This window comes from Peromyscus californicus, unplaced genomic scaffold (assembly GCF_007827085.1).
Source record: "Peromyscus californicus insignis strain IS unplaced genomic scaffold, ASM782708v3 Scaffold_12__1_contigs__length_115047231, whole genome shotgun sequence".
NCBI classification, from domain to species: domain Eukaryota; kingdom Metazoa; phylum Chordata; class Mammalia; order Rodentia; family Cricetidae; genus Peromyscus; species Peromyscus californicus.
In genome coordinates this window covers 15,820,792-15,846,929 of record NW_026294413.1, presented here as the reverse complement: position 1 = coordinate 15,846,929, position 26,138 = coordinate 15,820,792, and the positions used below count along the sequence as shown (strand labels likewise).

The 26,138-nt window shown below is 38.1% G+C and overlaps 1 pseudogene; it reads left to right on the top strand.

Annotated features, from left to right (window-relative positions):
- Positions 1–17,435: 17,435 nt before the first annotated feature.
- LOC128107812 (60S ribosomal protein L10a-like) overlaps positions 17,436–26,138 on the top strand; it is a 102,161-nt pseudogene continuing 93,458 nt past the window's right edge.

Here is a 26,138-nt window from a genome sequence, read left to right as displayed (position 1 = left end):
GCAAAGAGTCATTGGTCTGGTACAAGGCCTCTGGTTTCTGCTACACTATCAATACTGGGCCCTCAATGGGACTCCTGTTGGATATCTTCCTGTTGTCTTATGCTCTGGATATCCTGCAAAATCTACATGATGTGTCCTGTCCCTTCATGTGCTCGAACAGATCATAGAAGGAGTAGATGTTGAAGTGTGGCAACTCATAACCCTCATTCTGGGCCTGGGTAGATGCTAAGTTGGTCAGCCCACCAGATCCTCCCCATCCTCACCACCAGGATGAACTCTCCACCATTTTCCTTGCTAGTTCACCCCTTACAGGATGGTTGAGGTGAGGCTAGTTCTGCTATTCACTCCCTTAGGTTTGGCTGTCCCACACCTACACCATCAGGGCCAGCTCTGTGTTTCCCAGGCTAGGTGCAGGGCCCACTCTCCCAAGTGTTGCAGCTGGTGAGGGGCAAGGACAGCTTTCTCACTCTTATGACCTCAAAGCCAGATCTCCTACCAGCCATATGCAGCAAAGGGCAGGAGAGGGAGGAGAGCATGTCTCCCTGACCACACCATCGTATGGTAGATGAGAGGCAGGTCCAGATCTCCCATGCTCACCTTCTCGGGGCTAGTTATCCCTCACCCCTGTCAATAAAGTCAGTTGTACTGTGCTGCCCAAGTAAGGGGCAGGACCCACTTTCCCAAGTGCTGCAGCGGGCGAAGGGGAGCATCAGTTCCTTTGTCCCTGTCACAGGTGGTAGTGGCAAGGAAGGAAGGGCAGCTTTCCCTCACCCTCACCACCCTAGACACGGAGGGTGTGCCCAGCTACCCCACACTCTCACACACTCAGGGTCAGATCACCCAGGGCTAGGCCAACAGGGTCAGTTCTACTGTGGTGCCCAGAGGAGGAGGATCAGGGCCCACTTTCTTGAGTGCCAAGGCTGGTAAGGCTTCTGTTGCCGGCAGTGTAGAGTGAGTAGTAGTGGGAGCGGGAGGGACATCTCTCCCTGGCCCATGCCTCTACATGAGAGAAGAAGAATAACTAAGAAGAAAGCTCTCCCATACTCAACTTCGGGGTTGGCTCATCTACACCTCCCACATCTCCGCTAACAAGGTCTGCTCTACTATGCTGCTCAGATGAGATGCAGGGCCTACTGTCCCAATTATTGCAGCTGGTGAGGGGCAAGGGCAGCCCTCCTGCTTTTATGACCATGGGGCCAGCTCTTCCAACCGCCTCAGGCATAGAGGGGAAGGGGAGGGGACATGTCTCCCCCATCTTGCTGCCTTAGGGCCGATGAGGAGCGGGGCTAGATTTTTCATGATCAGACAGCTCACCCATATCAAGAGGGTCAGCTCTGGTCTGCTGCCCAGATGAGGTTCAGAACTTGCTTTCCTGAGTGTTGCAGCTGGTAAAGCAGAGATTCACTTGGACATGGTAGGGGCGAGAGGGGAGGGCATCTTTCCCTCGCCCCTACCACAATACCACAGACAAGGGAGGTGATACCAGCTACGCCCCTCTCATGCCCTCGGAGCTGGCTCACCCATGCCCCAGTCTACAAGGTCAAATCTACTGTGGTTCCCAGAGGAGAACCCATTCTCCCAAGCGCTGCAGCTGGTGAGAGACTGAGTCAGGTCCCTCACCTTGTCCAGATATCAGTCCATCATGGCCCTGGACACGACCATGCTTCCTCCTCAGATCCTAGCCTAGTCCATCCCAGGCCTGCGGGTTGGTCTCATTACCCTACTCAGCCCATCATGATCTGCCCTCTTTTTACGTATTTTTCAGATTTCTCTCTTTAAAAAAAAAAAAATTCTATTACTGATTATTGAACTCAAGTCATGTGAACAGATTTTTGTGATATTGTTTGCAATTTTCCTCTATTTGTCTGTTTCTACTATGTGTCTTTTTATATTTTTTAAAATTACCTTTTCTGTTAAGAGTGGATAACTGGAATATTTGAACCTTAGCACAGGTCATATTTTTTTTTTGAATTGGTGTTGTTATAATATCATAACCTTTCTATGTAGACCTGTGTTTATCATCTTTCTCACCTCTATGATGATCCTTCTGAGTTCTTCTGTCTCAGTTAGGGTATTCCACACTCACATCAAGTTTGCATTTTACATTGTGTTATCTTTAGTCAACTGCTCTTTTAAGGTATTGGATCCGACAGCTACAAAACATTTTCTTTACCTCGAATCTTAAATCCTGGGCGCTTTTACAGCTGTGACCTCTTTGAAGACGTCTGTGTCTCCTGTATGCGCCTCATTAGGATGTTCTTCATGCTTTTAATCGACTCCCTAATAAAATGTAATCAGCTACACAAACTAGTACTGACATATTACTAAATAATCAAAAATGACCTCCTCATTATGTAGAGATATTGTCACACTATGTGGCCTGAAAAGTCAAAAATCTACTTTGTATTTATTTAGATTTAAGGTTTTAATTATAACTTAAATATTACCAAAATAGTCAAGACAATAATCTTTGCTCCTTTAATCATTTCAAATGATCAAAAAGAATTTCACCCTAAAAACCGCTTTTACAATGTCTAAATTCAAAACATTCTGACATGTTAGTTTCCATATGTATAACATATTTCATTTTGCATTTTCACAGTTGGAGTACATATTGTCCCTGTTCAAAGGGCTTAGAACTTGACATTTGCATATTTAAAATAGCTTTATAAGTTTTTCAGATAGAAGCCATTCCTAAGTCATTGTGGACATACATATTCATACAATCATTGAGTGGTATGTGTGACACATGATTGTATGTGTTCCAACAATCATCAGCCTCACTGCTTCAGCAGTAATTATCTTGGAATTTGATGATATTTCTTTTTCAACCCTATCACGTTTGTAAAATTTTATTTCACAAATAATCACGAGTGAGGGTTCACTTGATTAAATTTTATCCCTTGAAAATTTGTAACTTCATGCAAGTTCCATTCATAAACAGACACAATCTGTAGTATTTCCTAGCAGAAAAAGAATTAAATTTTGATGAAGGAAATATTTAAAAGTGAAAAGAGTATCTATATGCATTATGAAAATATGGGTGCTTCAAAAATTAGCTTCAACTATGTAATCACATTTTGGGGCTACATGAATACATGGCAAACAAATTAAAGTTTCATATGTACTTGCAAATGTTCAATATTTAACACTTTCTAACTTTGGATATATTTTTCCTTTTATTAACAATACCTTTTTTCCCTCACAAAATATATCCTGATTACCCTGATTGAGGATTACCCTCCCTCTCCTCCTCCAAGTTTCTCCCAGTTGTCTCCCTTTGTGTGCTGTAAGACAACAAGCAGGCTGCTAACAGATAATAATAAATAATAAAAATTAAAATCAAATCAAATTTCACAAATGAATATACTGAAATAGGACAAAACAAAGGAACAAAAGGAAAAAAAAGCCAGTTACAGTGCATTTGATCACACTGTTAACCCCGAGATTGTGTTATTGACTGGAAAAACCTGCTCCTGGCTGTGGTGTAGTCAGCCGTAGCACATACCTTTTTTTTTTTTTTTTTTTTTTTTGGCCAATGAACTTTTTATTAACAATGTGAGAAATATATATTTACAGTGTTCAAAGATTATTCCACACTGTTTGTGTGTTTGTGTGCATATGTATGTGGGTTTGTGTGTGCATATGTGGGTGTTTTTGTGTATGTGTGTGTACCTGTATATATTGGTATATATGTATATTTATGTATGTATATGTGTGTTTGTATGTGCAAGTGTATGTATATTATTTTTGTTTGCGTCTTTGTGTGTATATATGTGTGTTTTGTATGTATACATTTGTGTATGTGTGTATGTGTGTGTTTGTGTAAAATAAAAATTAAGAATAGATTATGGAAGTTTTAGTTAGGGTTACTAATGTTATAGGGAAACACCATTATCAAAAGCAAGTTTGGGAGGAAAGGGTTTATTTGGCTTATAGTTCCACATACCTTTAATCCAAGAGCTTTCTACTTGAGTATTGTAAACAGGATCAAATAAAGTCAACCATAGGTCAAGAGGCAGAGCAAGCAAGCTGTTGGCAGGAAGTAAAAATCATAGAGAGTAGGAGGAAGTCAGGAGGATGGAGAGAGAGGGGCACAGAAAGCATCGGGGAGGAACGACTGGTAGGAGGAGTTTTGTTTGAAATAGCATAGTGGAAAGCTCAATTTCTGGGATGACAGCAGAGGAGGAAGCAGCTGAGTGCTTTCTCTGCCTTTCTGAGCTAGAAGGCTTTCACCCCAGCATCTGCCTCCCTAGTTTTTAATGATGAAATAGAACAATAGAGACTTAGTTAAAAACAACAAGAGTTGTTTCTGTTTCATGTACTGGTATAACACAGAGACCTACCCTTGAGGAGTTTGTTTCTCTAGTGAGGCTCCCTTGGAGAAAACTTACTTTTCATTTGCAAGTGCTTTTCAATTGAAGACAGCTTCTGGGTTAGGGATGGGGTATGTGAGCAGTTCGTCTTTCAGTTCTAGGACCTCATGTAGTTGAGACATATCCACACTGCCTCTGTCTCTGTGCGATCTAATGTGCATCAGTCCTGTTGGGCTTCGAAGGCCTTGTTTTCCTGGTCTCCTTGATCCTCTCTAGTTACTTCTTACTGCCACTGCTTCCATAGGATTCCCTGAGCCCTGAGGGGAGGGATTTGATGGAAACATCCCTGTTAGAACAGAATGTTCCAAGGTCTCTCATTCTCTACATGACGTGGTTTTGGTCTCTATATTAGTTCCCACTTGCTGCAGCAGAAGCTTCTCTGATGATGGCTGAGCAAGGTACTGATCTATGAGTACAGGAGAATGTTGTTAGTATCTATCCATTTTAAGGCTCTTCCTTGTGGCCTTCCTTCCTTCCTTCCTTCCTTCCTTCCTTCCTTCCTTCCTCCCTCCCTCCCTCCCTCCCTCCCTCCCTCCCTTCCTTCCTTCCTTTCTTTATCTTTCTTTACTTCCTTCCTTCCTTCCTTTCTTTTTTGTTTTCAACAGTAGTATTTGGTTTGAAACCTAGATCCATGTACTATCTAATTTCAGGATCTTGGTAATCTAAGCCCTGTCAGGTATGGGTTCCTCTTTGTGGAATGGGCCTAAAATCAAAACCGGTATTATTGGGATTCTACCTACAAGTTTCATGTCAACATTTCAAAAACATATTTTTCAGTCAGGGTATCATTAAAGATGAAAAGGTTGTGGCTGCTTTGGTGTTTGTCCTTTGGCAGCATGCAGAGTACCTTTCTGTACCAAAGATGCAAACACATGGGGTAAAGTCTCTATGTAGGCACCAGCTAGACTTCTCCATATTCAATGAGGTGGGTACGTGTTGTCTTCAGCAAAGGGGCCTTGTCAGCAGTTTTGGGAGAGTAGATTACAGTTGGAACAGCATGGTTTGTTTGAACGGCCCCATGGGAACCCTTTGGTCAACAGCTTATCTATATGTAACCTAATCCTTGTACTGGAAGCTTCATTTGGTGACAAGAGATGGCCAATTTGAGCTCTGTCTCCTATATTGTTTGCTGATGTCATTTAGAACCCCTTCATACACATATACACATATACATCCACATATAGGTATATACATTTATATATAATATAAAATGAACCCTGTTGCATTAGGTTTCATACTAACACTCAAATAGTCTCAAAGCTTAACTGCCACTCCCAATATTGGGGATTGTGTATCCCTTTTCCCTTTCTTCCCCACCTGATACTCCCTTTCAAATATTCTACCATTCATTCATAATTATAGAGAGAAATTCAAATACACACACACACACACACACACACACACACACATGTGTGTGTGTGTGTGTGTGTGTGTGTGTGTGTATAGATATATTTGGACTCTTCAATATATTGTCTTCCAGTTTGATCAGCACTATTTGTTGAAGATACCATCTTTTCTCCAATGTGTACATCTAGCTTCTTTATCAAAATCAGATGTCCATAGATATGTGGATTTATGTCTGGGCCTTCAGCTTGATTCACTGATTCACATGATGTCTCTTTTCATGCCAATGCCATGATGATTTTATTACTATAGCTCTGTGATACCTCCAGAAGTTTACTACTACTACTACTACTACTACTACTACTACTACTACTACTACTACTACTTACTACTACTACTATTACTACTATTCAAAATTTTGTTTTTTTTTTTTTTTTTTTGTTTTCATATGAAGTTGAAAATTGTGCTTTCCAAATCTGTGTTGCAATTTTGATTGCAGTGAATCTATAGATTGCTTTTGGAATGATGGCAGTTTTTACTATATTAATCCCACTGATCCCTGATTTTGGAAAATATTTCAATCTTTTAATTTGTACTTTAATTTATTTCTTCAGTGTCTTCAATTTTTTATCATAAAAATCTCTCACTTGCTTGATTAGAATCATCCCAAATTATTTTATATTTTCAGGGGCAATTGTGGAAAGTGTTGTGTCTTTCATTTCTTTCTCAGTCTCTGTTATCATTTATTTAAAGGACGATGACTGAACTTGTGAGTTAATTTTATATCAATCTACTTTACTGAAAGTGTTCTGCAGCTCTAGGAGTTTCAATGAAGAATTTTCACACCCACTTATGTATACTATTATATCATCTGAAAGTAAATATATTTTAATTCTTAATTTCAAATTTATATCCTCTTCATGTCCTTCAGTTGTCTTTTTATTACTACTAAAACTTCAAGTATTATATTGAGTAGATATAGAAAGAGTGAAAAACCCTGTCTGGGTCCTGATTTTATTTGTATTTATTTGAATTTCTCTCCTTTTAAGTTTTATGTTGGATATGGGCTTGCTCTGACCTGCCTTTTCTATTATCCCTAATATTTTCAGGACTTCTATCATGAAGACATGTTGGATTTTGTCAAAGTACAACTTGTGATGTATGGTAATAAATTGAATACTCTCTCTGGTACATTAACAAATCCAATTCCATCTTTATGGAAGTAAGTTACTTTCACTTTCTATTAAGAAATGTAGAAAGCCCAATTTTTTACATTAATTACCTACTGATCACATCCTTTCCACTTATAATGATATATAACTCCAGATTTTAGTTCACTGCACTGAATTATTAAATTCTGTAAAACTTACTCTTTGATATCATGAAACTGGAAATATAATTAAATAAGTTGTTTAGTTTTATAATACTATTTTAAATTAGCCTTTGAAAATTTCATGTGTGTATATAATACATCTTATACCCACCTAGCTCTCTCTCCACATCTAATTTCCTTGCATCTTGTAACTCTCACACAACTTTGTGTCCTCTTTATAATGCATGGAAAACGTTCCTTTCCATGCTTAGCAAATAATACAAAGAATACATACAATGAAAATGTTCAAATCAATGATTTTTTTCATTCATTTAGAATTGTTATTATCCAGAAAACAAATATTGTTTTATTTATGTAATGACAGCACCAGCAAATTCTCTTTTAACTGATAGTCCTTCTTTGCCTTCTGTCTAGAAATAAGTATGAAGTTAGAAACAATAGTTTGACAAATGAAAGGGAATATTTTAAACAGAAGTGGCTTTTTAGAAAATTTGGTTTATTGTATAACTTTATTGCTGAACATGCATGATATAAGTGAAAAATATTTCAAGCTATTATGCTTTGAATAATCCATAAATGATCAGGTTCCAATTTAAATCTGATGATGGAACAGTTCAAATAAGCATCTTCACCTCAGAAATTATGTTATGTTCAATTCCTTATACTTTTTCTTGAGTATTCATTCACATATATTTAATCTACAAAGCATTTTTGTTTGATGCTACATATAAGTTCTTTTTTTATCCAATCCATCCTTTGTTATTTTTCTTGACCCATGTGGCCTTTCTTCTTATTTTACTATGTATTTATTCCTTTATTGGTGAATTAATAAGTTTGGTTGTGGTTAATTATGGGAACATACCTGTAATTCCAGTGCTCATAAGGCAAGATAGGAGTTGGAAGAAAGAATCCCTAGAATGTCACAGGCTGGCTAGCATGGTATAAATAACTAAAAAACAAGCAAGACACCCATTCTCTTACTTGTCAGCAAGTAAACCACCATACCTGGTAGAAGATAAAGATTGACACTCAATGTCATCCTGTTTTGTCATGTCATATGTATTTATGCAAGCACACACAACACATGCATACACACAAACACACACACACACACACACACACACACACACACACACACACATGCACACACGCACACATATACACACATACATGCCTGCAGGAATGTATACAAACAGATGCATCATAGATAAAAGCAATAAGCAATTAATAGCTTAAAGTACCACAGTTTATTTAGTTCAAACTTTCTTTTCAATGTGTATTTTTAAAATACTTATTTATTTACTTATTATTTATTTATTTCTATTTTTGATATTTCTATGAGAAGCTAAATAATTTTTCCCCTTAGGTCAGTAAGTAAAGTAGATAAACAGATTGGCAGGTTTCTGATAGATTCACATCTGAACCTGCCTTCAGAGGTCTCATAGATAGTTCCCTTGTCTCTCTGGATTGATTGGTTGTTTGCTCAGGGAATAAAAGGACTTGGGCTGTTTGCCGTCCTGCAGATTAGTCTCAGTTTGCTCATCCAGCAGCACAAAGTTACAATAGTGTCAAGATAAGTCCAAATAAATGAGCATGTTATCTAATTCAGTTTTGTCACATGTTAACATTTCATCACCCAAAACAAGTAACAATGAATGAGGGATAACATTTTCAAGGAGGATTACAGTGCAGAACAAATATTGAAGACTATGTTGACAGTAATCTATCACATGGGCAATGATAAATTATATAACATAAATAAGGACTTGACATGATAAATCTAAATAGAGAGGCATGTTCTATTAGACGGACACAATACTCTTATCCCCTCAGTTGAACCCTGGAGTCTTGGGGTGTACAAAGCACTGGAAGTACCACCATAAACAGTGGTTTTAGGTTAGATGTCTAAACAATAATTTAGTTACTTAGGAAGAACTTCGAAATCCAGGAAACAAAACTGCAACCAAATAATATTTGAGTAGTCAGTACAGAGTGATGTTTCAGAGGAAAGAATCAGGAAGGACATCTGAATTTATGTAGTATATAAAGGCTACAATAAAAATATTCATACAAATTATGAAAAATAAACTTATGAGCCTGCTTGTGTGAATATTCAGTAAATGATTGTTTTAAGAGGGACACCAAGCAAGGTCTAGAAGTATGCTCCAGGCTTCACAATTTAGTTTCATCAAGTCAAGATGACCCGAAAATGGTACCGAACATGGAGACAATAAGGATTGTACTGCGAGAGGAATGAAGACGAAAGCAAGTTCAAGATACAAGCACATTCTCAGGTGTATGGATGGTTGATAAAGTGAAAAATGAGAAGAAGTTTGACAAGTTAGTGTATGAATAATGACTAAAATGGATAGAATCATCGAACAATCAACATCTTTAGACTGTTGTGGGCAAAAATCACACTGAAGTACATTGAAGAGTACCTGAAATGTGAAGAAGCAAAGGTGTAAGTAGAGTAGCCCTTTTTTTTATTTATGAAAGAAATTTTATTATTCATTTTACATACCAATAACAGACCCCCTCTTTCCTCCTCCCATCTCTCCAGCCTTCCCGCCCACCCCCTTTCCCTCCTACAAGAAGTTAAGACCCTCCATGGGGAGTCAGCAGAGCCTGGTACATTCAGCAGAGGCAGGTCCAAGCCCCCTTCCCTGCCTCAAGGCTGTGTGTGGTGTCCCAGGCCAAGCTCCAGAAGTCCAGTCGAAGAGAGAGAGGAGGAATTCTATGACCAAAGAGCATCAAGATCATGATGGGGAGCCTACAGAGACAACCAAATCAAACTAGTGGGAACACATGAACTTTAGACCAACAGCTGTGGAGCCTCTACAGAACTGGACTAGGCCCTCTATGTAGCTTGATCTGCTTAAGGGGTCCCCTGGCAGTAGGATCAAGATCCATCCTTGGTGCATGAGTGGCCCTCATGAGATACATCCTTACTATTTTGACTGCCAAAAGGAGATTCAGTATGAATCTATGGACTCAACATAAGGACAGTTCAAGATGGGGGTCATGGAAATGATAGGATATTAATGTTATATCTGTACAACAAGCACAGAATAACAACCTGTATAGGATGATAATTCTAGGAGTAGATGATGGGCCAGGAGGTAGGGCAATGATTCAGGAAGATATGACCAGTTGCAGAGATATTTTAATGCATGAGGGCAAGAGATAAAAACATTTTTTCTATGTTTTCTTGTCTTTATGATATCTTAGTCAAAAGAAGAAGAAAGAAGGTAGTCAGAGCCTTGAAGAAAATGGAAGATATGAAAAATTAAAAAACAAAAAACCAAAAAAACCGAAGTGGTGGCTGGAGAGATGACTCAGCAGTTAAGAGCACTGACTGCTCTTTCAGAGGTCTTGAGTTCATTTCCCAGCACTCACATGGTGGCTCACCGCCATCTATAATTGTATAACTATAGTTTCATTGGATCAGATGACCTCTTCTGATGTCCAGATACATGTATATGCAGAAAAAGCATCCATTTACATAATGTAAATAAATCTTTAAAAAAACTGAAGTGTAAACGAAGTAGAGAAATATATATGACCAATATACTTAGTAGGAAATATGAATAAGGTTGCACATACACCTACATTATTTCTGCCATGTTGTCTTCTTAATTTTCTTTTTTTTTTTGTCTTCTTAATTTTCACAAACAGCATTTAGCTTATTGGGTTTAGTCATCACTATGTATCATAGTCTGTAATGAATTTGTATTCTTTAAAGCAAATTCATCTCATTTTTTTCAGATATTCTGCATCACATAGCATCCATGTATAAATCTTCAGCAATCAAATGCATGTAAATGCATATCATTCAGACTTCAAAGCTGGCAGTAGAACTTGTGTGTTTTATACAGATCACATACCATCCTATATGAAAGGAAATGGATGAGTACCTGATTAAATGAATAAGGAAAGAAATCCTACTAACTTACTGCATTGGTCAGAGATGAGGAAATGAATATATTTAACTCGACAAAAGATACTAAAATTTTCTGTGCTTTATTTCTTGTTTTCATGGAAGTCCTCACAGTTAATATAATATTCATAGTTTTAGTGGCATATATTGACTTTTAAATTTAATGAAAGTCTTTTGCACATGGATTCTATGAGGAAATAGGCAAGGAGGGGTTAATATATGTATAAGAAAGTGGCTAGAAACAGAATAAGAAAACAAGACTGAAAGAATAAAACTGAAGATAGGTATCTGTCAATACATATTTGGAAAGGTAAAGGTAGGTAATTGACATTCCCAATGAAATTTGAAAAGTTGGTAGTAAAAATTGAACAACATTACAAGTGAAGCAGTTCAGGAGTAGCATGAAGCAAGTGTTCAGAAGACCCTGCTGCTTTCCTAAACACCGTGGGGGCAGTTAGTCTGTATCATACTGAAATAAAAAATATACTATTGTAATAAGTAATGGTATTCTGCTTTTTATTACAGAATAAGGATCTTCTTAAATCTTAAAAGGGTCAAAACTGAGAACTTGAATTCAGTAGCATCATGTGAATCTTTGGCCAAATAAATGAACAGTATTTTATTTTACTAATTTTTTTTTTCTGGAGGTTGGTGGAGAAAAGTAAGATAGAGGGCTTTGAAATGGAGAAAAATCATCAGTATAAAGTTTTGTATGGTGAACACTACATGATTTGGATATAATAAAAATAAATTAAAAGTTGTTTTAAGTAAAATTTTAATTTATATTGTTATTCCATGTTTACTATCCCCATTGCTGCAATTCAAGCAACTGGTTGATGGATGACTGCAGTGTCATGGAAGCAGAGGGAAACATGATGCAGAAGACCCATGAGAATGCCAACCTTAAAAAACAGGCAACACAACTGAGAGAAAGTTTGATTTGGGTAGATTATAAAGCATAGATGGGAATTGTAGCCATTTATGGATCTCCAGTAGCAAAGAGATCAATGCTGTATGTTATTTACATAGGTAGAAGTGCCTGAGCCATGAATGCAGAATTAAACCTTTTCATTAATCCAATAGTCTCCATGGCCTCCCAATCTTAGGATTTCAATCACTGCTTCCTGATCCCTATCTGAATATTTTATATTCAATTTATATTGAAAACTATAAAGTGAACTTTAAATGTAGGACAATTTAATGATTTTCCAAACTACAGAAAGCTAAAAATGGAAAAATACTACATTTGGATCAAGTTCTCCCTTACTCAAAATTCTACTAAACTGACCAATACAATTATGAGCTAGTTCATTTAAGGATCATTAAGGTCATAAGGAAATTAAGTCCTATTTTGTAGGAATAAAATAAAAGTGTGTGATATTATATATAATCAAGATTTTGTTTTCAAGGTACAAAACCAAATACAGGTTCAATCACTGTTTGTTGGTCAGGCTTTATGTTTATTAGAAGGCTGAGAAATTAAACATAAACCATTGTTTTATTTGTTTGTTTTAGCTATACTTAGAATTGAACACAGAGCTCTCGTGACTAAGCCATGAGACTTATCAATGACTCTATCACTGAGCCAACTTACAGCCTTGTGATTAAAAAAAAGAAATTAAAAAAAAAACATTTAAAGTCCTAAATCATGATCACTGAAAAGCGTGTTTCCCATTTTCTATATCTTTAGTCAATAACAAGTTTTTCTATATAAAGATGGCTATAGGGCAGACTGTATTACCTGAAGCTGATGACATCACAGGGATTAGCTTTGCTGTTGAATTTTCACTGCTCCTCACAGTAAACTTGCATGTTGTGCTGATACAGCACTCTCTACTGTCACTAACGTGCATTCAATCAAGCAAAGATCAAGGAGACAAGAGTTTCATTACAAACCATTATTTTAACAAGTGTCCATTGAGTGGCCACTGGGTGACAGATATTATTTTAGGGTTAAATAGACAACAGTGAGTAGAACAGCTATGAACTATGTCCTCTTAGAGCTTGAATCCCAGTGCATTTTTCTGTCTATAGCACACGTGTTATAGGACAGGGATGTGAGAGCAAAGCCAATGGCTTTGCCGTGGATCCCTTCGCTTTTCCACGGATCACATTTCCCTCTTACATTAAAATTTCCAGTTTAAAATTTCTAGCTGTGTAATGAGAAAAGAGAAACAAGGGTTAATTGCAATCTGCATGCCCTCTTTTAGTAAACACCTAAGTGTAGATGTAACCAACCGTCTTATTAAATAAGAAACACAGAGCCGATTCAGAGAAGAAAGCCAAGAGGTCAGAGCTAAGACCCTCATCCTTCCTGATTCAGCGATCCTCCTTAGCCAAGAGAGCTCTCCGAAAGGGGCCTACTTCCTGTGTGTATGTCTTTATATAGTCTAGCTGTTCTGCCTTCTCATTGGTTGTAAAACCAAACACGTGACTGCCTCGTCACTGCCTGAATGTACCGTCCTCCAGGTCCTTAAAGGTGTGCGCCACCACCGCCATGCACTTGCTATGGCTCTAATAGCTCTGACCCCCAGACAACTTTATTTATTAACATACAATTAAAATCACATTTCAGTACAAGTAAAATACCACCACACCTAAGAATCTGTTGACTGCGGCAGAAATTTGTTAAGCTAATACCGGGGTACATTACTAACTTAGTGATTGTATAATTTCTGGTGTCATTAAGTACCCTTTTCTCATAGATTCAAGTGGACAATTCTCTGAGGAATTGTTTGTAACATCTACTTGCTTCCCTTTGAAGGTTTGTGATATATGACTGACATTGGACTTCCACTGGGCTGATCTTTTTTTTTCCCCATTTTTATTTATTTATTTATTTATTTTTCTATTATCAGCTTGATACAGTATAAATTCTTATCCTAATAGTGAAATGTTTCATTGAGGCTTGCCCATTAATTGAGTAAAACCAAAACTTATTATAAGCCACAGTCATCCTAGGGTCCCCCCTGCTATCTTGCCTCCCAGGTTCTGTGGATTACGCTATGGAATAGTCTGTATGTCAAATGTGATGCTCTAATTGGTTAATAAATAAAACACTGATTGGCCAGTAGCCAGGCAGGAAGTATAGGTGGGACAAAACAGAAAAGAGAATTCTGGGAAGTGAAAGGCTGAGGCAGAGAGACACTGCCAGCTGCTGCCATGAGAAGATGTTAAGATACTGGTAAGCCATGAGCCATGTGTCAATTTATAGATTAAGAGAAATGGGTTAATTTAAGTTATAAGAATTAGATAACAAAAAGCCTGCTGGGGCCATACAGTTTATAAGCAATATAAGTCTCTGTGTGTTTACTCAGTTGGGGCTGAGCGGCTGTGGAACGAGTGAATGTCTGGCGGGTGAGAGAGATTTGTCCTGACTGTGGGCCAGGCAGGACTGGAAAACTCTAGCTATAGGTTACAGTCTGATTATTCTTTGCTTTATATCTAGAATCCACTTATGAGTGGGCTGATCTTCTAGAAATGGAAAAATAGTTTTTTTCCAAAATTATAAGACTTTCATAAAAACAAATTCTTACAAAGTACTATATAATATGCAGAGAACAAGCTGGCTATTGTGAAAAGACAAACTGATGAAGAATCAGGAGTTCTGAGCTTTATTTACAGCTACATAATTTAAAACCATGTAATAGTATAAATTCATCCTGTCCATTCTCTCACCTGTAAACGGAGGACAGCATTTTCACGTATGTAGATGAAAGAATAAGGCCATGGTGAAAAAAATGTAAAATACATCTGAAAACTTCTCTTCAGGTTTGAGAATACTTGGCACCAAGCAGGTAGGTATTCAATAAATATGTGCTGACTGAATGGAAATGTTATTATCAATTTTACATTTGGGACTGAGGTGTTTTAATTCATTGTCGGTACAGCGATCTAGTATCTGAATGTAGTAAGGTGACTCATTTATATGTGACAGATAATCAGATTGCACTGCCCAGCTTAATTATATATCTTTGAGGAGAGCTAAATTTATTATAGAAAATAAAGGGCAACTCACAAAACCATTCATCTTCTGGTGTGGACTAACCAGAAAGAGGAAATCAGAACAAAGTTACGTGCAAAGCAGAAAAATGGGGCCAGGTATTCGTGAGGGCTCATTGAATCTCTGATTCGCCTTATTACTAGTTTAATAAATATTTGAAACTTCTAACAAATAAAAGCAAGTGATTTTATGGAAGTAGAAAAAAAATGTTTGAACTACATGTGACTCAACAGCAAAATCAATAAAAAGAGCATTTGTTCAAGTCCTGATTGAGGTACTATTTTCATCCATATCACTACAGCAAGAATATTGATTATATTCATGCATGCAAAATGGAATAAGAAATCAAGTTGCCTAATCAGCAACTGGAATTTCATTATAATTACTTTCCTCATAAATGTGCTGTTTTCTATATCTTCCATAGATTAATGAGACACTTCTTTTGCTCCTGACGAAGGTTCTCAGGCAATATTCCAAATGCCAGGAAATATAATTATTATCAAATGTCCTCAATCTTGAAATATCCCCATTTCTAGAATGTAGGGCCAATGTGAGGTTAATGAGAGAACTAACTTTTGCTTTTCCAAATAATGCTTACTTGAAATATAAAAAATATGAAATATGCCTAACACATTAAAAAAAATCTCTTTCAGTAAGTGCTTAGGTACAAGATATCTCTTTGTAGGCTGTCTCTATAAACCTTCTTGAATCAGATGGGAAACTCTCCAAGCAAAACTAGATTTAGACAGCTATGTACTGTGGATATTGCTCTGTATAAATAAACACTGATTGGCCAGTGGCCAGGCAGGAAGTATAGGCGGGACTAACAGAGAGGAGAAAAGAGGAAACAGGAAGGCAGAGGAGGGACTGCCTGGAGCAGCCGTCAGGACAGGGAAGATGTAAAGTACCGGTAAGCCACAAGCCACGTGGCAAAGTATAGATTAATAAAAATGAGCTAAATATAAGAGTAAGAGCTAGACAATGATAGGCCTGAGCTAATGACCAAGCAGTTTAAATAAGGTATGAGTCTGTGTGTTTATTTTATAAGTGGGCTCTGGGACTGGCAGGACTTAGTGGGAGCTGGAGAGAAATTCTCCAGCAACAGCTATGCCTATTTGGATTGATCTATTTCAACAGATAAATGTTGTGTCACTCCTGGGTAATGTTCATGTGCCATGCCTTTCATCAAAATGAAAATATAAGATGATATTTTAAGGAAATACTTATAAATGATAAAGTAGAATGCAGGTAAACCACAAAGAGAAGTATTAATTCTGAGTGACAAAAATCTAGATTAACGTTATGAAGAGACATATCTTGATTAGTAAAGAGTATTTGAGGTTTATTCAGAGACTATGTTAGGGGACATAGTCTCTGAGGGAAGAATAGTTAAGCAAAGGTAGGGGAGTACAAAGGTTCATGATACATTGAGGATGGTTTGAATAATAAGGTAGATAATGAAATATAAAAATTCGAATAGTGCAAAGGTTCTGCGCTTGAGAAGTTTTAAGAAGTCTGAAAATAGTATTCAAGCTGAAATACTAAAAAAAAATGTCAAGAAGTAGAAGTCTTGTGTTACTTCAAAGTTGATTTGTAAATGATAACCTATATATCTCACTGAATATGGTACTTTTCTTCAATGAAATGCACCAGAAAAAGCGGGTCAATCTGTTCAATACTCTTTTAGCAATGCTACGAGACATTTTTTATGGACATTTTATGAGTTCAGTAATAAAAAGTGGTGTTTGTATTTTATGTTTATTTCTCAAATTGTGTTTTTCTGTTAATTTTTTTATTGGCATTTAAATAGAGTATTGGCTCATGTTAGATTTTGAAAGAAAGTTTCTCCTCATCCTTTTGAGTCATAAATAATTTGATAAGCACTGGCATGATATGGTAGCAGCTTATGATGAATGGGGTTTGTGGGAGTGACAAGCTGAATACAGCCTGGTAAACGTCCATGAAAGGCTGGGCAGGCTCAATTATTTATTTGCCAGGAGGAGCTAGCAGGGGTTTCTGTAACTCCCACTGCTTCTTTTAGGTTGTCAAGCTTTGCGGCTGCTGCTGCTGCTGCTGCTGGAGTCTTTTCCCTGGAGGCTGTGTTCATTGACAATGTTGCCCGAGGTGTCTCACACTGAGAGTGACAACCTTAACAGCCACACTCTGGCAGTGTTGCTAACAGCAGTTTTTGCAGTGTTCTTCAGCTAACTGCATGCCTCAGCAGCAGCTTCCCCTCTTTGCTGACATCTATGGTATCAGCCTCTCTTGTTCTTATTCAGCATCTAATATATTCCTACTTTCTTCTGTCTGGCTTCTAAAACAGTGCCATTAATTTTCTGTATTATTGTACTGTTCTTGTTGCTGAAAGTTGGCTTAAGGAAAGAAGGGTTGATTTTGGCTCACAGGTTGTGGGTTAAATCCCCCGCAGTGGGGAACAGGATGGGGGCAGAACAAGGAGGCAGCTCGTCCTTCTACATCTGCTGTCACAACACAGAGAGAGGGAAACTGACCCGCATCTCCGTGTTTGCTTTGGTTCGGTTCAGAATCCCTGCCGACAGATGGAGCCACAGTCAGGGTGCGTCTTTCTTCAGCAAATTTTTTGTGGACAACCCCTCATTGATTAACACGGAGGTTTGTTTTTATGGTTATAGTCTAAATCCATTCAGATTACAAAGAAGATGAATCTCCATAATATTTGCACCCCTGCCCCCCCAATTTCAACCATGGAAACTGTTGATAATAAATTTGGTTTTAATCATGTATCTTTGTGAAAATCTACAGACTTGGCATGAGGAAGTCTTCTCTTGAAACTCACTGACTAGCTCAGGTTGGACTAGAAATTGAGGCAATCCTCTTCGCTCAGTCTTCCATGTGCTGCAATCACAGACCTGGGTCATCAAACCCAGTTCTGCATTTTGATTTTGACATCATTGCAGAGATATAAGCAGCATTTTCATGTGTCCGAAGTACTTTACCAGTGAAAGAACTAAAAAAAAAAATGCATAATAAGAAAGTGTATTGTAAAATAAAAATAAAAATTAAAAAAAAAGAAAAGAAGAAAGGAATAAAAGATAAACAAAGAAGGATGATGGTCAGATGTAAGTATTTTTATTGCATTGAATGTTCATGCAATTTTTCAAAACTCCACATCCTGATTGTATTTTGGTATGACATACATCATTAAATTTCCTCCTCACTGAAATAAAATACCTGTCAGAAGCAATTTAATTCTGGATAGGCTAGCCTTGGCTCACAATTTAAGAGATAAAGCCCATTATATTAGAGAAGGCATGGCAGCTTGGGCCATGCTTTGAAGGAGTTTTCTTTTTTTATTTTTATTTTTATTTATTTATTTTTTCATTTTACATACCAACCACAGTTCCAACTTCCTCCCCTCCTCCAGCTTCCCCCATCTTCCCCCATTCCTTCCCCCCCCACATATATACTCCTCAGAGAGGGTAAGGCCTCCCATGAGGAGTCAACAAAGCCTGGTATATCAAATTGAGGCAGCACCAAGACCCTACCCCCTGCATCAAGGCTCAGTCAAGTATCCCACCACAGGGAATGGGCTCTACAAAGCCAGTTCATGCACCAGGGATAAATCCTTGTCCCACTGCCAGGGGCCCCACAAATAAACCAAGCCACACCACTGTCACTCACATTCAGAGGGCCTAGTTTGGTCCCATGCAAGCTCCCAAGCTGTCAGTCCAGAGTCCATGTACCACAGGTCAGCTGTGTTCTGATGGAAGCTCCACCTCCTGCCCCTCTTCCCTGGCATCCCACGCAGTCTGGAATGTTCTGGTGGAAGCACCACCTCAATCCCCCTCCCCTATCTCTCTCTCTTCAAACCCTGCCTCATCTCAGAAAGCCCACACGAAACCTGGCACCATCCCCAGAGGGCATTTAAGGTCCAGCCCAAGACTTCCACTCCTGGTACCCCTCATGGCTTATCCTCCTCTCCTGGGACCATCCAGTAATGAACTGACTTACTACACTGGCAGCATTAACTCACAATGGGCAGATTTAAACAAAATTTCAGCTTGTCTGTGGATTTTCTTATCATGATCCTGACCCTCCCTTGTTCTTATAATCCCTGTTCCCTCTCTTTAGCTGGACTCCAGGAGCTAGGCCCAGTACTTGGCTGTGGATCTCTGCATCTGCTTCCATCAGTTACTGGATAAAGGTTCTATGATGACAAGTAGGGTAGTTACCAATATGATTACAGGAGAAGGCCAGTTCAGGGACCCTCCCCACTGTTGATAGGAGTCTTAGCTGGGGTCATCCTTGTGGATTCCTGGGAATTTCCCTAGCACCAGCTTTCTCCTAACCCCCTGATGGTTCCTTCTACCAAGATTATCTCTTTCAATTGTTCTCCCTGTCTGTCCCACTCCCAACTCGACCATCCTATTCTTTCATATTCTCATCCCTCATCCCCTCTCCTTTCCCTCCACTCACAGTTTACCCAGGAGATCTTATCTATTTCTCCTTCCTATGGCTGTCAATGCCTGTCCCTCTTAGGTTTCTCCTTGTTACCTAGCTTCTCTAGGGCTGTTGATTGTAGCCTTGTTATCCTTTGCTTTACATGTAATATCCACTTATGAGTGAGTACATACCATATTTGTCTTTCTGGGGTTGGGTTACCTCACTCAGGATGATTTTTTTCTAGTACCATCGATTTGCCTGCATATTTCATACATCATTGTTTTGTTTTGTTTTGTTTTATTTTTACTGCCAAGCACTACTCCATTGTGCAGATATACCACATTTTCTTTGGTATATCTTTCTTTGGTTGAGGTTTATCTAGGCTGTTTTCAGGTTCTGGCTATTATGAATAATGCTGCTATGAACGTAGTTGAGCAAGTGTCCTTATGTGGGAGTCAATCTACCTCAAGACCCAGTAATACCACTCTTGGCCATATACCCATAGGATGCTGAAGGAGCAGTCAAGCAGACTTCTTACATCTGTCTCTTCAGAACAGGAAGCAGAAGGCTTAGACGAGAAGACAAGCAGCATTGCCTTCAAGGGTTTATCTATTTCCATTAGCCTCTACTTGCCAAAAGTTCCTCACACTACCAAAACAGTGCCAACAACTGATACCATGTATTCAAATAATGAAAACTTTGGGGACAGACCACATGAGAGATGTCATAGCCTCTCAGTCCCATGCCTAATTCCAACTTCAGAACAGTGAAAATAAATTATGTTTATAAGGAAACCACTGAACAATGAAAATTAAAATGCTAATTTTTGGATCTCATCACAGACCTAATGAAACAGAAAGTTTGTTCTACAGGTAGAGTTATTTTCAAAATTTTATTTACTGCTATTTTGCATGTATATGCATGGTTCACTTATGTATGTCAGAGAACAACTTTTCTCTTATTCGACCTTTAAGTACGTTCTAAAGATAAAATTCAGGTCACCAGGTTTGCCTGAGAAAGTTCCTGTACCTACCAGTCCTACCAGTTCATCTCCCTTGTATTTAAATAAGGATCATTGTATGGACAAATTTGTTTTGTTTGTATGTTTAAGGTTATACTATCATTAAAACATTTCGCCCTTTCCTTTCATCCCTCCAACCCTTCCTACATACCTCTCCCTACTCTGTCAAATTCATGGACTTTCTTTTTACTAATTGTTAAGGCATGCAGGCATTTATACACATATATTCCTGGGTACAACCAGTTCAGCTTGTATAATGTTTTACTATAATGTTTCAGTTCCTACAAGGTTTTCAAGACTGACCATTGACACTGGACAACCAATTGGTGTACTATACCTGAGAGAAACACCCCCCCTTTCTTTCCTCAGTTGCCTATAGTTCTTTTGTGTAGGGTGTGGCTTCTTGACTTTTTTCTTGTGCACTTTGGCATACCCACTGCCATTGCTCTTGTTCAGTTCATGTTTCAGCAATCATGTTGGGGAGACTTTATGGTTTAGCTTCTGCAACTCATTTTTCTAGATAAGTGATCTTCTTGTCAGATTTGTCATAAGGCATATCCTTATGATCAAATATCCTAAGAGGTATTTTTGGTATGGCTCTTTCCAGCTGCAAATGGAAAGGTAAAACTTGCCATTGAAATCCTGTCAAGTTCCTCAAGAAGTTTTCTCTGACAGTCTAGGCACCATTTATACACATGTTCAAAAACGGTGTATATTGATGTAATTTCACTTTAAAAACTCTGATACTAACAATAATTCAAAGCTCTGGCTCTAATTAGATTCATGCCACTCACAATAGTAAAGCAGATGTACTGTACCAACTATGCCTTTAACACCAGGTTTGTTTTTTTTTTTTTTGGGTTTTTCGAGACAGAGTTTCTCTGCGTACCTTTGCGCCTTTCCTGGAACTCACTTTGTAGACCAGGCTGGCCTCGAACTCACAGAGATCTGCCTGCCTCTGCCTCCTGAGTGCTGGGATTAAAGGTGTGCACCACCACTGCCCGGCAGCACCAGGTCTTGTTGACACTTATACACAAGACTTACTGCTCATTTCTAAATAGACGTGATTGCTGTGATTGCTGTGCTCAGCAGTTCACCTGAGCACAAAACATGTGATTTAATTTCACTTGAAAGTGGGATTTTCAAAAAATACAAAAAATTAATGCATTCAAATTGACACAGTTTAATTACTTAAAGCTAATTGATTTCTTCTACAACATGCTGACTACAGGTAATAATCACATACAATAAATGTGAAAATTTCTGAGGAGATTTTAAGTGTGCTTCTTGTAAGACACACTATATATGAAGAAATGGATCTATGAATATGCCCATATGTAAATTTCGTTAAATTTACATATATATGTAAACTCATGTGCTGTACACCTGTAATGTTTGTAATTAGTATCAATAGAACAAATAAGTAAAGTGTTTTAAAGATGTATAAGAACACATTACATTCCATGAACTGAGAAACAGGCTGAAAACAAAGATGAGTACATCCTTATCCAGCTGGAAGTTGGAGGAAAATAGACACCAAATGTCTCAGGAACTGGTCGCAGTTACAGAATAAACATCATTTGCAGTTTCTGGTCTTTCAGTTTTATATATCTAATGACTTCATATCAATTGCATTTATTTCTATGAACACTTTGGAAACAGGTAGTTTTCCCATAGAATGCCAAATCATTTGTGAATGATCTTGTTTCCAATTATAGCACAAGCCATCTCTCTGATGCTTTTAAATAGGATTGAAGCAAAATTAAAATGCTTTAAGCCTTATTTTTAGCCCCCCCCACACACACACTTCCTCTCTCTCTCCGTGTGTGTGTGTGTGTGTGTGTGTGTGTGTATGTGTGTGTCTGTGTGTGTATGTATAACAACAATAATAAAGTAGATGCCAATAATTAAAGGGAGTGGGGATGTGAGAGAAGATGGGGAGAGAAGATAGAATGACTTGGAAAAGATGTAAATACAATTCTTACATAGAAAATTTAAAGAAATGTAAAATATTTAATGAATTTATAACACTTGTCCATTTTATTATAGACTCTATGTTTTTCTATTTAGAAGGTTTTGAACATTTTTTTTCCTTGTTTATTATTGAGAAATTTTCTATTCATTTTGCATACCAACCACAGATACCCTCTCTTCCCTCCTCCATCCCCCCATTCTTCCCACACAACCTGATTTCTACTTCCTCCAAGGCAAGGTCTCCCATGGGGAGTCAGCACAGCCTGGTACATTCAGCTGAGGCAGGTCTAAGCCCTTCCCCCCGCACCAAGGATGTAAGGTTTCTCATGATAGGCAATGGGCTCCAAAAAGTCCACTCATATACCAGGGATGGATCCTGATTCCAGTGCCAGGGGGCTCCTTAAGCAGGTCAAACTACCCAACTGTCTTGCCTGTGAAGAGGGCCTAGTCATGTCCCATGGAGGCTCCACAGCTATTGGTTCACAGTTTCCGAGTTCCCACTAGTTTGGTTTGAAGTAGTGGGTAGCCATTCCAGCTTTGGTCTGGAAGTTCCAACCCCCATTGAGGCTTCAGTAACTATCATGCCTATAAGGCAGGGCCAAGAGAGGACCCTGAAGACCCGAGATCTGGATGCGCTGCGCTCTCTTGTTTCCTGGACCCTGGACACTAGAGGTGGACCGAGGAGAGTTCTCCAGAGAACACCGCCGGACTGCGCTGCATCTTTCCCAGAACGCGCAACCTACCTATCCCTTCATTTGTAAGTTATGTCACTAAATAAATCTCCCTTTTAACTATGTGTAGTGGCCTAATAATTTCACCAATAGTTTGGTTGTCTTTGTACATTTCTCCATCATGATTTAGATGCCCCTTGCTCATAGAATCCCTCTTCTCTCTCTTCGACTGGACTCCTGGAGCTTGGCCTGGTGCTTGGATGTGGATTTCTGCATCTACTTTCATCAGTTACTGAAGGAAGGCTCTATGATGACAGGGTATTCACTGATCTGATTACTGGGGTAGGTCAGTTCAGGTATCCTCTCTAATATTGCTAGTAGTCTAAGAGGGATGTATGGACCACCCTGGGAAGGGGAAATAGATGAGATCTCCATTAGTAAACTGGGAGTGAAGGGGGGGCAATGGAGGGTAGGGAATGGGAGATGAGAGCATAAGGGAATGGGAGGTTTAAGCTGGAACAGGGACGGAGTGGGAGAGCAAGGAAAGAGATATCATGATAGAGGGAGACATCATGGTGATAGAGAGAAACAGGATGCTAGGCAAGTTCCTAGGAGTCCACAAGGATGATCCCACTTTTTTTTTTAGTTTTAAATACTTGTGAATTTCTAAACTGTGCATAATCCTTGCCTGCTATCTTTTTTTTTTTTTTAAGATTTACTTTATTTATTATGTATACAGAAGAGGGTGCCAGATCTCATTACAGATGGTTGTGAGCCACCATGTGGGTGCTGGGAATTGAACTCAGGACCTCTGCAAGAGCAGTCAGTGCTCTTAACCTCTGAGCCATCTCTCCAGCCCCTTGCCTGCTATCTTGATCAGCTTTCTTCACAACAGATGTACTATACTTCCACTGTAGGTTAATTATATTTTTCAACTACTATGTTACAAAATAAGCAATTTTGCTTAAAATATTTAATACAAGTTTACAGTCTAAACATATTTTCCACATATTTTAACATATTAACACAACCCTTTTAATATAACCCTTGTCAGACTCTCAGACAGTGTGTACAATGGTGAATATGTTAGTGCTCTGTGATTTAATGTGAAAAATGTGCAATCTGTGTATTTCTTGCTTTGTTCTGTCATTTAATTCACTTGTTAGTAATTTTTCATTTAAGTCATGAGGGCCCAAACAGTACCATAATAGTTCTTTCCTCATCGTTTTTTTATTGTGTTTGTATATCCTTGAGTTTACTTAGCTTCTCTCCTTTCACAAGTATATTGAGATTGACTTCAAGATGTTAAAGCAGTTACTACTCCATAACAGAGTCGTGACATCTTCAAATTTTGCACTGTCATTTCAAACTGCTTAGTGGAAGGAAATGAAAAATCATCTCAGGTTGTGACAGTGTGCACTGCATTCAGCAAATCACAAAGGGAATTATTCTCATCACATTTGACACTTCTATTCAAGAATCATTTAACTCATTTTAACCGCCCCCCCAGATCATTTTCTAATAGCATGCTACATTTTCTGAGACTTCCCCATAGCTAAGCACAAATTTCTAAACTGCTCTATCCCTAAAATGTAACAAAGAAAGAAATGAATATGATTAACAGGAGAGAAGGTACCAATCTCTGAACTTTTTGCTTGAAGAAAAGGTTACTTATCCTTCAAATGACTCTTGTGATTATGGAAAATAAATGAGCATCATGTATCATGTTCTCAATGATCCATTCTCCTGTTATTATGCCTTGCTAAGTTTAACAGTCCTAATTATATATATCCATAACTTTTGTTCAAGTCTCCTGTTCTTCTTAGAAGACTTTAGCTTTGCAATTTTGGTATCAAACGTATTTTTTCTAATTTCAATCTAAACTTGGTTAATTGTAAATCCCTTGAATTGGACTGAATATGAAGATTCCATTCATCATGGTCTCCATTGCATGAAAGTGTTTTTCCCCACAGACTCTATTTATTCCACTGCAAATGTTCTTTTGCATGTAGTCCTTTGAAAGACCATTCCATTTAGCTTCACTTTCATCAATTAAAAATTATACAGTAGCCTAAACCAGTTTTGAAATGAAAAATTCTTCCTATTGATTAATAGATCAAAATATTTAAAGGGAGTAAGGTTAATATGACTCTAAACTTTCGTCCCCAGGTTTTTATTAAAACAGTTTTAGACAAACTTTATTTTGGTTTTTTGAGACAGGGTTTCTTTCTCTGGCTGTGCTGGAGCTCACTTCATAGACTAGGCTGGTCTCAAACTCACAGAAATCCACCTGCCTCTGCCTCCCCAGTGCTGGGATTAAAGGCCTGGGCCACCACCTCGCTCTAGACAAACTTTTAACATACATATATAAACACTTAAAATTATGTGTCAAATCACTGGGAGAGTGATTTGGTTCTGGCGGTCTAGGCATTCATTTTTGAGTCTGACAAACAGGTTGATTCTAAAGAAAAATGTGACATATGAGAACCAGTTCCTGAAAGTTTTCTTTTTACTTCTGTACTCACAATGACTCATGAAGATGCTACGTCTCCCACACACTTACAATAAATTTAAAAAAGAAAGCATATACTCTAATAAATCGTTTGCTCTAAATAGACAAAAGCATATACCATTGGGGTTCTTTAAATATTTGAACACAATTTTCATGAAGTTATTGAGAATATAATGCCTGACAGCATTTTGGAATGAAGACTCTGCGACTTAATTATTGGTTATTGGCACACTAAAATATTCCAATTCAATGAACAAATATCGGGCCCTGGGAGCTTTCAAATTTAGCTTTCTCCTTACTGGCTTCCCTATATTATTATTCTTACTTATAGGGAGCTGTAATTTGTCTACAAAATTCATAGTCAGTTTCCAGACATCAACTACAATCACTTAAACAAAAAAGAGAACCAACTTCCAGTATCTATTTGGCTTCTGCAAAATAAATTAATTGTACTGACCTTCCCTAAGATTTTTTATTGGCCTAAGAGAGAGTACATGGACGTAAACTCCTATTTGATTTGTTATGCTACAAACTACATCTAA